Raw genomic sequence first — 12,147 nt, forward strand, 5'->3', positions numbered from 1 at the left:
ACAAAAGTCTTTAACAAGCTGGTTTACAACTTTCCCAACCTGGACAACATTAATGAAAATAACATGCTGGACAATGCCAGGAATTGGGTGCAACATAGGCCTTTTGACAGCTGTATTTATCTAGATACACTCTTTGTCTTCTACCAATGAGAGATCTAGAGTGCAGGAATGGTAAAATCTTTACCAACTCTAACTCCCCTCCCTCTTTCCAAAAGGTGTATGCTTCTGCTATGGAATACAACTACCTAAACAACTACCCTAACCCTCTATAGTCCCCCCATATCACTCTTTCTGTCAAATGGTGCCCCCACCCCAAAACACCTACAAACTCAACACGGGTCCAGCTTGGGAAACCCAGGGATTGGAGGCATGGGGGGGGGGGGGGTAATCAGAAATAACAATGGGGACTGGATTATAGGCTTTTACAAGGGTTATCCTAATGCGACTAATAATCAAATGGAGCTTCTAGCTCTGCTTGAGGGCCTAAAAATTGTTGCTGAAAACAACCTCCTTCCCATAGAAATCAACATCGACTCCCAACAGGTCATACATATGCTGAAACACGGGAACATGCACTATAACCATATTATTGATTCTTGTAGGTCCATGCTTACACGAGTGGAAAGACCAGCAGTGCAACATTGCTTTAGGGAGCAAAATCAAGTAGCGGACTCACTGGCTAAGGAAGGAGCACGTAGGAAATGTTTTGGATCCAACCGCATTTTGGAAGTTCCTGCTGTGTTTACGTTAGAGCGGGTCTGAGAAGACATTTTAGGAACTTGCTTCAATTGATCTGTAAAATTCAATAGCACAAACTGTAATACAAACCAACTTATTTTTGAGCCAGATTGAGTGGCCAACGTGTACTAAACTCTATGCTTTAATATATCTCCTCTTCTTAACCAAAAAAAAAAAAAGGGGAGAACAACGTATTCTCCATCTATGTTCTATTCTGAAAGAAACCCACAAAAGAGAAGGGAGAGAAAAGAGTTATTAAACAAGAAAAGAAATAAATACAAATAAAGTGCTTCCACAATTTCGTTCAAGAAGACAATTTGTGGACAATTCAGATATGTTTCTTGGCTGTTTTGTTGTTATTCACTAGTATGTGAAAATCTTAAGTTCTGCAATTCTAAAGCCATGTAATCTTTACATGTGGTATCAACGCCAAAGTTTTACGAACTAATAATTTTTTCACTATAATTGATGTTTTCTCTCAATTTATGAACCCTTTAGAGAATAATGCCAAAGTTCCTAATCCGTAAACAACATTCATTGTTGCACGTAGTTTGTTATAATGGATTTAATTGTTCATGAATTTTGATATTATTTAAAGAATTACAAAATTTCTCATGTGAATTCATGTAATCTGTATCGGTGATTTTATGGTATGCATGATGATAGATATTTATTCCTTTATTTTGACTGTTTTATCCGTGAATCGAGAAATGGTTGAAGCATGTTATCTTATCATTCATTTTAGAATCCAACAACAATTGAAAAGAACACTTTGGTAGTAAATAACACTATCAAGTTATTATAATTATGGTCAATCAATTCATTGGATTTCAAAGTTTTGTGCCCAATACGGTGATTTAATTTAAATAAAAATTACTTTTTATTTTTTTAATTTGAAATTATATAAGTGAGATTAGTTTATCACCAAAGTGATCGAATCTTTAAGGAATACAATTTCAAAAGAATAGTTAAACTTAATTTCAAATTTTGATCTTGATGCTTATAACCGTTGTAACAGTTATAGTTGATTGAAGTTTTTGGTTATAAGACATTTATGAATCACTCAAAGATTGATTGTTTGTTCTTATGATTATTGAACATTAAAAAGATAATTTAGATGTATCACTAATTTTATTTATTTATCCAAAGATATTAAATGAAGGGGAGCTTTAAAGTAACTGATAAAGTTGCTGCCATGTGATCAGAAGGTCACGGGTTCAAGCCTTGGAAACAACCTCTGGCAGAAATGCAAGGTAAGGTTGCGTATGATACACCCTCGTGGTGGGGCCCTTCCCCAGACACCGCACATAGCGGTAGCTTTAGTGCACCGGGTTGCCTTTTTTTAATCCAAAGATATTAAATATTATTATAGATACATTAAAGTTTATCGAATTATGTTAAATTTATATTTAAACATCATTAAGTTTGAAGTTGTATTTTGATGTTTCGCCCAAAGAAGGACATTAATATACATTAAAGTACATAAATCAATTTTGAATCTAATAGTATATATTTTAACTCATAACTCAACGTTTAACAAATGAGAATGTTCTATTTTTGCAACATTTGCTCTTCATTCACATTCTATCTTTGTTATGATTTTTAACGGTCTTAACTTTTTAGACTAGTGTGAAAAGATCAGATTTCATATGAGAATTGTAGATCTTGATGTTGTACTTCACTTTGAGAAGCCAATTGCTATTACTAAAACTAGCAGTCTGAACAAAGATCCTACTATAAGTATTGGGATCGGTCTAGCAGATTAGGCTTAGTATTCATACGAATGAATATTGCGGACAACATTAAGACTACTTTTTTCAAAACTAAAAATGCGAAAGAACTTCTGAAACTTGTGAAGAAATTCTCTCAAACTGTTAATAAGTCTCTTGATGAGATACTAATAGGTACTTTGACCACTATGAAATTTGATGATTCACGTATCATGTATGTGCATGTCATTGAAATGAAAAACATAGCAATAAGACTTAAGTCTTTGGGAACAAAATTTTCTTGTGCAATTCATCATCAATTCAGTAATGTCGAATACAGTCCTTTTTAAATAAACTCCAACACCACGAAAGGCAAATGAAATGTGCATGAATTGCATGACATGCTGGTTCGGGAGGAAATAAGGATGAAGAATTAATGAACCCACTCCATTAACTTTGTAAATCATCAAAGAATTGAAAAGAAAGTAAAGAAGCATGGTAAGAAAAAACAAAAACAACTTAATGTTAATGAGTCCTCATATAAAGTATGTAAAAGAAAAAAAAGAATGATAAGTGTCATTTCTACGGAAAATCTGAATGCTTTCAAAAAGATTGTCTAAAAAATAAAGCATGATTCGAGAAGAAAGGTAAGTCTGGTGCTTTATATGTCATGAATCAAATTTAACTAAAGTTCCTTATAATACTAGGTGGATTGACTCTGATTGTGTTGTTCATGTTTCTAATACAATGCAGGAATTTTTTACAATCAGGCCATAAACAAGAATGAAAGATATGTGTACATAGAGAATATAGTGAAGGCTCCAGTTGAAGCTGTCGGGATTTATCATTTGATTCTCGATACTGATTGTCATTTAAATTAACTTAAAATTTGTTAAGTACCTTTTATTCAAAAAATTTATTTATTTTTTTATCTAAGTTAGATAATATTGGACACTTTTTTTAATTTCGATAATGAATTTTTTAATTTGTTTAAGCATAATTATCTCATTGGTACTGATACTCTTTGTGATAACTTATACACATTAAATCTGGATAATCTGCTTGTCGAAACACTCTTAACTCAACATCATAATATTGGAACTAATCGAAGTTTGGTGAATGAACAATCTTCTTACTTGTGGCATAAATGTTTACGTCACATATATAAAGAAAGACTGAAAAGATTAGTTAAAAATGAAATTCTTTCAAATTTGAATTTTACTAATCTTAACATTTGTGAGGATTGTATTAGAAAAAAAAAAACAAGGCACATAAAGAAAGAATCCGCAAGAAGCATATAAATTTTTAAAATTATACACACTGATATATGTGATTCTTCTGATCTCTAATTTTTCACTAAGAAAAAAATATTTCTCACTTTTATTGACGATTTTTCATGTTATGAATAAGTAATTTGTTGCATAAAAAATCTCAAGAGATTAATGTTGTAATACCCCATATTTCCCTACCTTAATTTAGCTCTAAGTACAGGAGTGATCCTATATAAATTTTTCTAAATACTCAATATTTTTCAGTTTAGAGCTTACCATCGCATAAAAAATTCAGACAACTTTCCAATGATATAAAATTCACCCAAATCCGATATTCGGGTGAAGAGTTAGAGCCATTTTTGTAAAATAGTGTGCCAATTAGCACTTCACCACGTCGCAGAGGCCAGCCAAATGGAAATTGTCAAATTTCAGTGTTGCTCCACGATAATGGCACGTCACGTCATAGACCCAGTTCACAATTATCAACTTTCAGTGAGGCTCCGCGACTCCACCACGTCACGCCAAGCTTTCAGGTCCCAATTGTCATTTTTCAGTGGCATAACGCGATTACACCGCATCACACCCAAGCCAAAAATCTGGATTTCCAGTCCGCAATTTAAAATTTTAAGGGTCGTTTGGTCTTTTCTCAAAGTTCCTAATCCGTCCTAACACGGAATTTAAGCTTGAATAAAGCATTATTTGATCAATTTTACATTATTCTCTCAAATTAAATCAATTCTCTTCAAGAATAAAATCCCTAACCTTCAAAATTCAAGGTCAAATCTCAAGAACTCACCCTTAATCCTCACGAATTCATCTACCCAGGTTTGTTAAATGTTCATCCATGGGTTCCTTTCACCCATGGAGTTCAGGTATCTATTTTTATTTGCAAAATTATGATCTTCTCAAGTTTTCTTGATTTTAAATTATGTTTGCAACCATAAATCTCCATGAACTTGGATTCTACACTATGTTTAAATGGAATTATTGTTGCTATCAAATTTCACATGCTTTAATGTTATTATTATTCATTGAATAAAATCAAGATTTGACGTCATAGATGTTGAATTCATGCTATTACTTCAAGTTCCATTTCATTACCATGATTAGACTAAACTTTGAATTACAAGTGTTTGACAAAATGCCTACAAGAATGAGTACATGATAAAAACTCTCATGTTATGTCCTCTAGGCTTGATATTATTTTTCTATTATTGCTTTTGAGTCCTGGGGGTTTTGAATACCCTAACACCATAGCTGTTTACCTTAGTCTCATCTTAGTATCTTCAGAATAACTTCAGAATGTATTATGAGCATTACTAGATCAACCAGTAAACTCTGAACAGTTTAGTAACTCAGTGTCATTCAGTTGGGAGTAAGATTTAGCATCGAGCGAGTGCAAGGATGGCGACTTCCCCGTCAGATAGGCAAGGTTATTAGTAGCTCTCCCTGATCTCCAGAACTACGTAGCCAGCATAGGATATGAGAAGTCACCCGTCAGTTAAGGCTTGACTATCTCGCTGGGGTCACCTGTCAGTTCAGGCTTGACATGCATAGTCCTTCAGGACAATACAATACATCAGTATAGTGGATCCATACAGCCAACGTTAGTAACCGTGGCACTGTCACGACCCAAAACAGGATCATGATCAGTGCTAAGGAGTTTAGGACTCCAAAGCAAGCCTCGTCAAAATTCTACAGAAAATCGGACAGAGTTTTCCCTGTTTTTGGGCCTAACCAGAAAATTTCCTTTCTTAATTCAACAATAAAATAACCCAACATCACAACCACCACATAAACACCAACACAATCCACCAAAAATCACCAACAATGCACTAATACCACCAATATCAACACGAAATTCATCTCCAAAAAATAAGAGAAAATCAAATACTCCACAATTTTACTCATGAATAATTAAACTATAGCCCACACAAACAATTGTGGGCTCACTAGGAATATGCTACTCGGATCCTCTAGCCAACGAAATCCTCACTATCACCTGCGTTCTCTAAAAAATAATAGCGAGGAGTGGACGCTAGCTCAGTGAGTAATAACACTTAACCACAACCATTTTAATGGAGACAAGTTAGAAAACATCATGAAATAAATGCTTTTTCAAAAAATAGTAACAATAAACAGTATCACTATTTCATGTAAACCAAGTGAACCAATAGTTCAGTAATAAACTCAAAAAGCATCATATCATATCAAATATACATATTTGGGAGGTTTTCAAGAATGAATCATGTAATCAGTGTGACATTCTTCTTTATTAAGAATAACCCATAACAGTGGATCCCTCATAAAGGAGTCCTATATCATATCAGTAACAGTATGCTAGTTCTACCTTTCCACTAGCGAGGGCTATAACATTCATCAGTAAATACAAGGTGCACTGGTCTAACGATCCCGCCGTTAGCTACGGAATTCAAATCAAGGTCTATTCCCATTTATAAATTTTTTGTAAACAATAAGATATTCATATGAAAATATTTTTTTTCAGAATGGTACATATCATTTAAAGTTCATATCAAATCATGTCACATGTAAAGTTGAATAAAACAGATGTCAAAAATACTTAATCTCATGTAAGTAAAGAATGTTCACCGTAATAATATCATATTTCAAATAACCATTTCAATATCATATCAAGTAAAGGACTTGCCCCACATGCAATTTCACAGCATTTCATTCATTGTTTCATCAAAATCAAGTATAAAATATGCAAGTTAATAAACACAAATTATGGTAAAATTACTACTCACAATACAATTTCCGAAATACCAAACTTGTTACCTCGAACAATTGATAGGACTCCCTTCGATCGAATCTAATATCATATCATATCAGTCTCGAGTTAATTCTCTTGTTTAGGCTAATTCTATGATAAAATTAGACTACCCAACCTTCAAGGTTTCATGATATTCTTCTATTTCTCAAACTTTGTATCCAAAACAAACCTTATTACCCAAAATTCTTGCCTTTACCAATTAAATTTCACTATCCAAAATAAATTACCTAGACTTAAGATCACGATAAAAATATAGAAACAAATTTACCTTACGGCAGAAAGATCTTTCCAATCCAACCTCATTTTTTTCTATTTGCCGAACAACTTGGTCGTTGTTTTTTTTTTCCTACTTTGTGCGTCGTTAGGTAGTAGTACTACCTTTGCTAGCTATGATTTCTCTATGCATGTAATGGGCAAAAGCCCTTAATATATATATATATATATATATATATATATATATATATATATATATGTATGTATGTATGTATGTATGTATATAATGGTCACTGGGCAAAAAGGCACGCCCTTTTTTTCCTTTTTCCTTTTGAATTGGGCTTTGGCCCAATAGCCCCATTTCTATCTTTTTTTTTTCTCCTTATACAATTATAATTACTCACTAATTATGATTTGGAGTATTACATTCTCCCCACCTTAAGAAATTTGGTCCCCGAATTTAGAACAAGTGCATACCTGAAGACTGAAACAAGTGAGGGTAGTTGAGTCTCATATCCTTTTCTGACTCCCATGTAGCTTCTTCAGTAACCTTCTTACTTGTCTATCAATATGGTCACTGGTTCCTCCTCATAGGTTAAGTTCCCATCAAGTTGCAAGGTCGGTGCTTTGAGAACGTAAGAAGAATCTGATACACATTTCCTTAGCATAGAGACATGAAACACCAGATGGATGAAAGATATCTTGGGAGGGAGTGTCACACGATATACCACTCCTCCTATATGCTCAAGTATCTCATAAGGTCCTACATATCTCAGGCTCAATTTACCTCTTATTTTTAATTGCATCACACCCTTCATAGGAGAGACTCGTAGAAAGACCTTATCCTCAATTGTGAACACCAAATCTCTTTTTGTCTTATCAGCATATGACTTTTGTCTGCTTTGAGAGGTGAGCAACCTATGTCTAATAATTGGACTTTGTCCATAGCATCCTGTATCAAGTATGGTCCTAAAACCTTAGCCTCTCCAACTTCAAACAACCCAATAGAAGAATGACATCGTCTACCATACAAGGCTTTATATGGATCCATCTGAATGCTGGACTAAAAAATATTATTGTATGCGAATTCATCTAAGGGTAAGTAAGTATTCCAACTACCTCCAAAATCAAGAATGCAAGCTCTCAACATATCCTTCCAAGATTTGTATAGTACGCTCAAATTATCCATTGATCTGCGGATGAAATATAGTACCCAATGCTTCTTGGAAAGATCTCCAAAAGTGTGAAGTAAACTGTGATCCTCTATCAGAAATGATGGACAATGGAACTCCCTGAAGTCTGACAATTTCATCCATAAATAACTTAGCATATGTCACTCCATTATATGTTGTCTTAACTGCTAGAAAGTGAGCTGACTTAGTAAGTCGATCTACAATTACCCATACAGATTCATGCCTTTAATGGTTTGTGGTAGCCCGATTACAAAATTCATGGTAACTCTTTCGCATTTCTAATCTGGAATGCTGATCTCTTGCAATAATCTTGCTGGTCGTTGATGCTCTGCTTTAACCTGTTGATAAGTCAAGCAACTAGAAAAAAGTTAGCAATATCTTTCTTCATACCTTCCCACTAGTACAACTGCTTCAGGTCATGATACATCTTAGTGGAACCAGGGTGAATGGTATATTTAGAGTTGTGAGCTTCCTTAAGAATAGCTTGTCTCAACCCCTCTGCAGTTGGTACACATAATAGATTACCCACCCAAAGGATACCATCACAATCAATACTCATCATCTTATTTTGACTAGCTAGGACCTCATCTCAATATTTACACAACTGTACATCCTCAAATTGAGTCGCTTTTATGCGTCTACTAAAGAAGATTTTGCTTGAACACAAGATAACAACACCCCTGACTTTCCAACACCAAAACTGACACCTTTTCCTTCAAGTTTCTGCACATCTTTCGCTAGCTGCCTCTTTCCAAGAGCTATATGTACCAAACCACCAATAGATTTCCTGGTCAAAGCACCAGCCACAACACTAGTTTTTCTAGGATGATACAAGATAACACAATCATAATCCTTGAGTAATTCCATCCACCGATACTTTCGAATATTTAGATCTTACTATTGAAAAAATGTACTTCAAGCTCTTATGATCATTATAAATCTCACAAGTTTCACTGTATAAGTAATGCCTCCAAATCTTAAAAGCAAAAACCATAACGGACATTTCCAAATCATTTGTAGGATAGTTCAGCTTGTGCTTCTTCAACTGTCTCGAAGCATAAGCAATAACATGATCATGTTGCATAAGAACACATCCTAATCCAACCCTTGAAGCATAGCATCACAGAATACCTTAAATCCTCTAAAACCTGATGGTAAGGCTAAAACTGGTGCAGTGGTCAAACATGTTTTGAGTTTCTGAAAGCTCTGCTCACATTCTTTCATCCACTGGAACTTAACATTTTTTTGGGTCATTCTGGTCAATGGAGCTGCAACTTTAGAGAAATCCTACACAGAACGCTTGTAGTAATTAGTCAAATCGATAAAGTGGTGAATCTCTGTAGGTGGAGTAGGTCTAGGCCATTGTTGAACTGTTTTTGTCTTTTTAGAATCCACCGTGATACCATCCTTGGAGACATCATGCCCCAAAAATGATACTGAGTCAAGCCAAAATTCGACTTTGAGAACTTAGCATAAAGCTTATGTTCCCTCAAGGTCTGTAATACAGTCATCAGATGATTCTCATGTTCTTCCTAGCTACGAGAATATATCAGAATATCATCAATGAATACTATCATAATTTTTTTCAAAAACGGCCTGAACACCCTATTCATCAAGTCCATAATTGGTTAACCCGAAAGGCATCACAAGGAACTCATAATGCCCATATCGAGTTTTGAATGCTGTTTTAGATATATCTTCCTCCTTGATTCTAAGCTGATGATAACCCGATCAGAGATCAATTTTTAAAAAATGAGAAGCTCCTTTTATTTGATCAAATAGGTCTTCTAAATGAGGCAGCAGATACTTGTCACATATTGTTACCTTGTTTAGCTGCCTGTAGTCAATACACATTCTTAGAGACCCATCTTTCTTCTTTACAAACAAAACTGGTGCACCCTATGGCGATATACTCGATCTGATAAAACTTTTATCTAGTAAGTCTTGCAACTGTTGTTTGAGGTCCTTCAATTCTGCTGGTGCCATACGATATGGGGGTATACATATTGGCATAGTGTCATATGCCAAATCAATACTGAAGTTTATCTCTTGTACTGGAGGTAATCCTGGAAATTCCTCAGGAAATATATCAGAAAATTTCTTTACCACAGGTAGCTCCGCCAAACTAAGTGTTCCTTCTCTAACATCACTTATCATAGCTAAGAGACCCATGTAACCTTTCTCTAATAGCCGTTGGTTCTTTATAAAAGATACTACCTCCGTCCTATTTTATGGGGCAAGAAGTTTAAGAAATAAGTGATGACTTTGTAAAGTTTACAAAATTACCTCTTTTAAAGTTATTTTTATGTTTTCTTTTTTGTTGACTTTTCTTAATAAGTGGGACCAACTAAGGATAAAATGGGAATGATGCCATTAAATAGTTACCAAATAAGAAAATGTGACATTCTTTTTGGGACGGACCAAGAAGGAAATGGCAACACATAAAATGGGACGGAGGGAGTATAACTTTATTTACCTCTAGAACTTGACTCCCTTCCAATACAAAACTAGATTCATTGGGTATCTCAAATCAAACTATCTTTGCATGATAATCTATGGTAGCATAGCAAGGAGATAACCAATCCATGCCCATCAACACATCAAAGTCAATCATGTCAAGTACAATCAAGTCAGTAAGGGTATCCTTACCTTCCACTATAATCTCATAATTACAGTACGCATACTCAACTAACAATGAATCTCCCACAGAAGTAGCAACAGGAAAAAGAAAATTTAACATCTCTGGCTGTCTATCAAATCTCACAACAAAGTATGACGACACAAAAGAGTGGGTTCTCTTGAATTTCTTGGAGTAGAAGTGCGATTCCCTGCGGTATCACCATTACCCCTACCCGAGCCTTTCTATGGGCTCCACCTTTTCCCCTACCATGAGTTGTTCTATGAACCATCTGATTAAAAAAACAAGACAGTTAGATTCATCTAATTGATCCTAAATGTCACACATGTATGGAAGAATATGAAAGAAGATCAAGACATATCCTATCACGCTCTCGCAAAATCACGATTATAGAAATGGCCGGCAACATAATCATAACTGAGATTCTACTACTATCGTGTTCTCCATAGTCACAGAATTAACCTAGGCGCTCTGATACTAACTTTTTCACGATCCAAAATAGGATCATGATCGGCACTAAGGAGTTTAGGACTCCAAAGCAAGCCTCGTCAGAATTTTACAGAAAATCAGACAGAGTTTCCCTTGTTTTGGGGCCTAACCAGAAAATTTCCTGTCTCAATTCAATAACAAAACAACCCAACATCACAACCACTACACAAACACCAACACAATACACCAAAAATCACCAACAATGCACTAATACCACCAATATCAATACAAAATTCATCTCCAAAAACAAGAGGAAATCAAATACTCCATAATTCTGCTCAAAGCTCTAAAGACACAACTATGGAGCAAATAATTGCGGGGCTTACCAGGAATATTCTACTCAGATCCTCTAGCCAACAAAATCCTCATTGTTACCTGCGTTCTCTGAAAAATAATAGTGAGGAGTGAGACGCTAGCTCAGTGAGTAATAAAACTTAACTACAACCATTTTATTGGGGACAAGTCAAGAAATATCATAAAATAAATGTTTTTTCAGAAACTAGTAATAATAAACAATATCATTGTTTCATGTAAACCAAGTAAACCAATAGTTCAGTAATAAACTCAAAAAGTATCATATCATATCAAATATACATATTTGGGAGGTTTTTAAGAATAAATCATGTAATCAGTGTGGCTTTCTTCTTTATTAAGAATAACCCATAACAGTGGATCCCTCATAAAAGAGTCCCATATCATATCAGTAATAGTATGCTAGTTTTACATTCCCACTAGCAAGGGCTATAAAATTCATCAGTAAATACAAGGTGCACCAAGCCTAACGATCCCGCCATTAGCTGCGGAATTCAAATCAAGGACTACTCCCATTTATAAGTTCATTTGTAAACAATAGAATATTCATATGAAAGTATTTTTTTCAAAATAGTATATATCATTTAAAGTTCAAATAAAGTAAAGGACTTGCCCCACATGCAATTTCAAAGCATTTCAAACTCATTGTTTCATCAAAATCAAGTATAAAATATGCAAGTTAATAAACACAAATTATGGTAAGATTACTACTCACAGTATAATTTCTGAAATACCAAACTTGTCACCTCGAACTATTGATAGGACTCCCTTCGATCGAATTTAAAATCAT

Source organism: Capsicum annuum, chromosome 10, assembly GCF_002878395.1.
Source record: "Capsicum annuum cultivar UCD-10X-F1 chromosome 10, UCD10Xv1.1, whole genome shotgun sequence".
In the NCBI taxonomy this organism is placed as follows: Eukaryota; Viridiplantae; Streptophyta; class Magnoliopsida; order Solanales; family Solanaceae; genus Capsicum; species Capsicum annuum.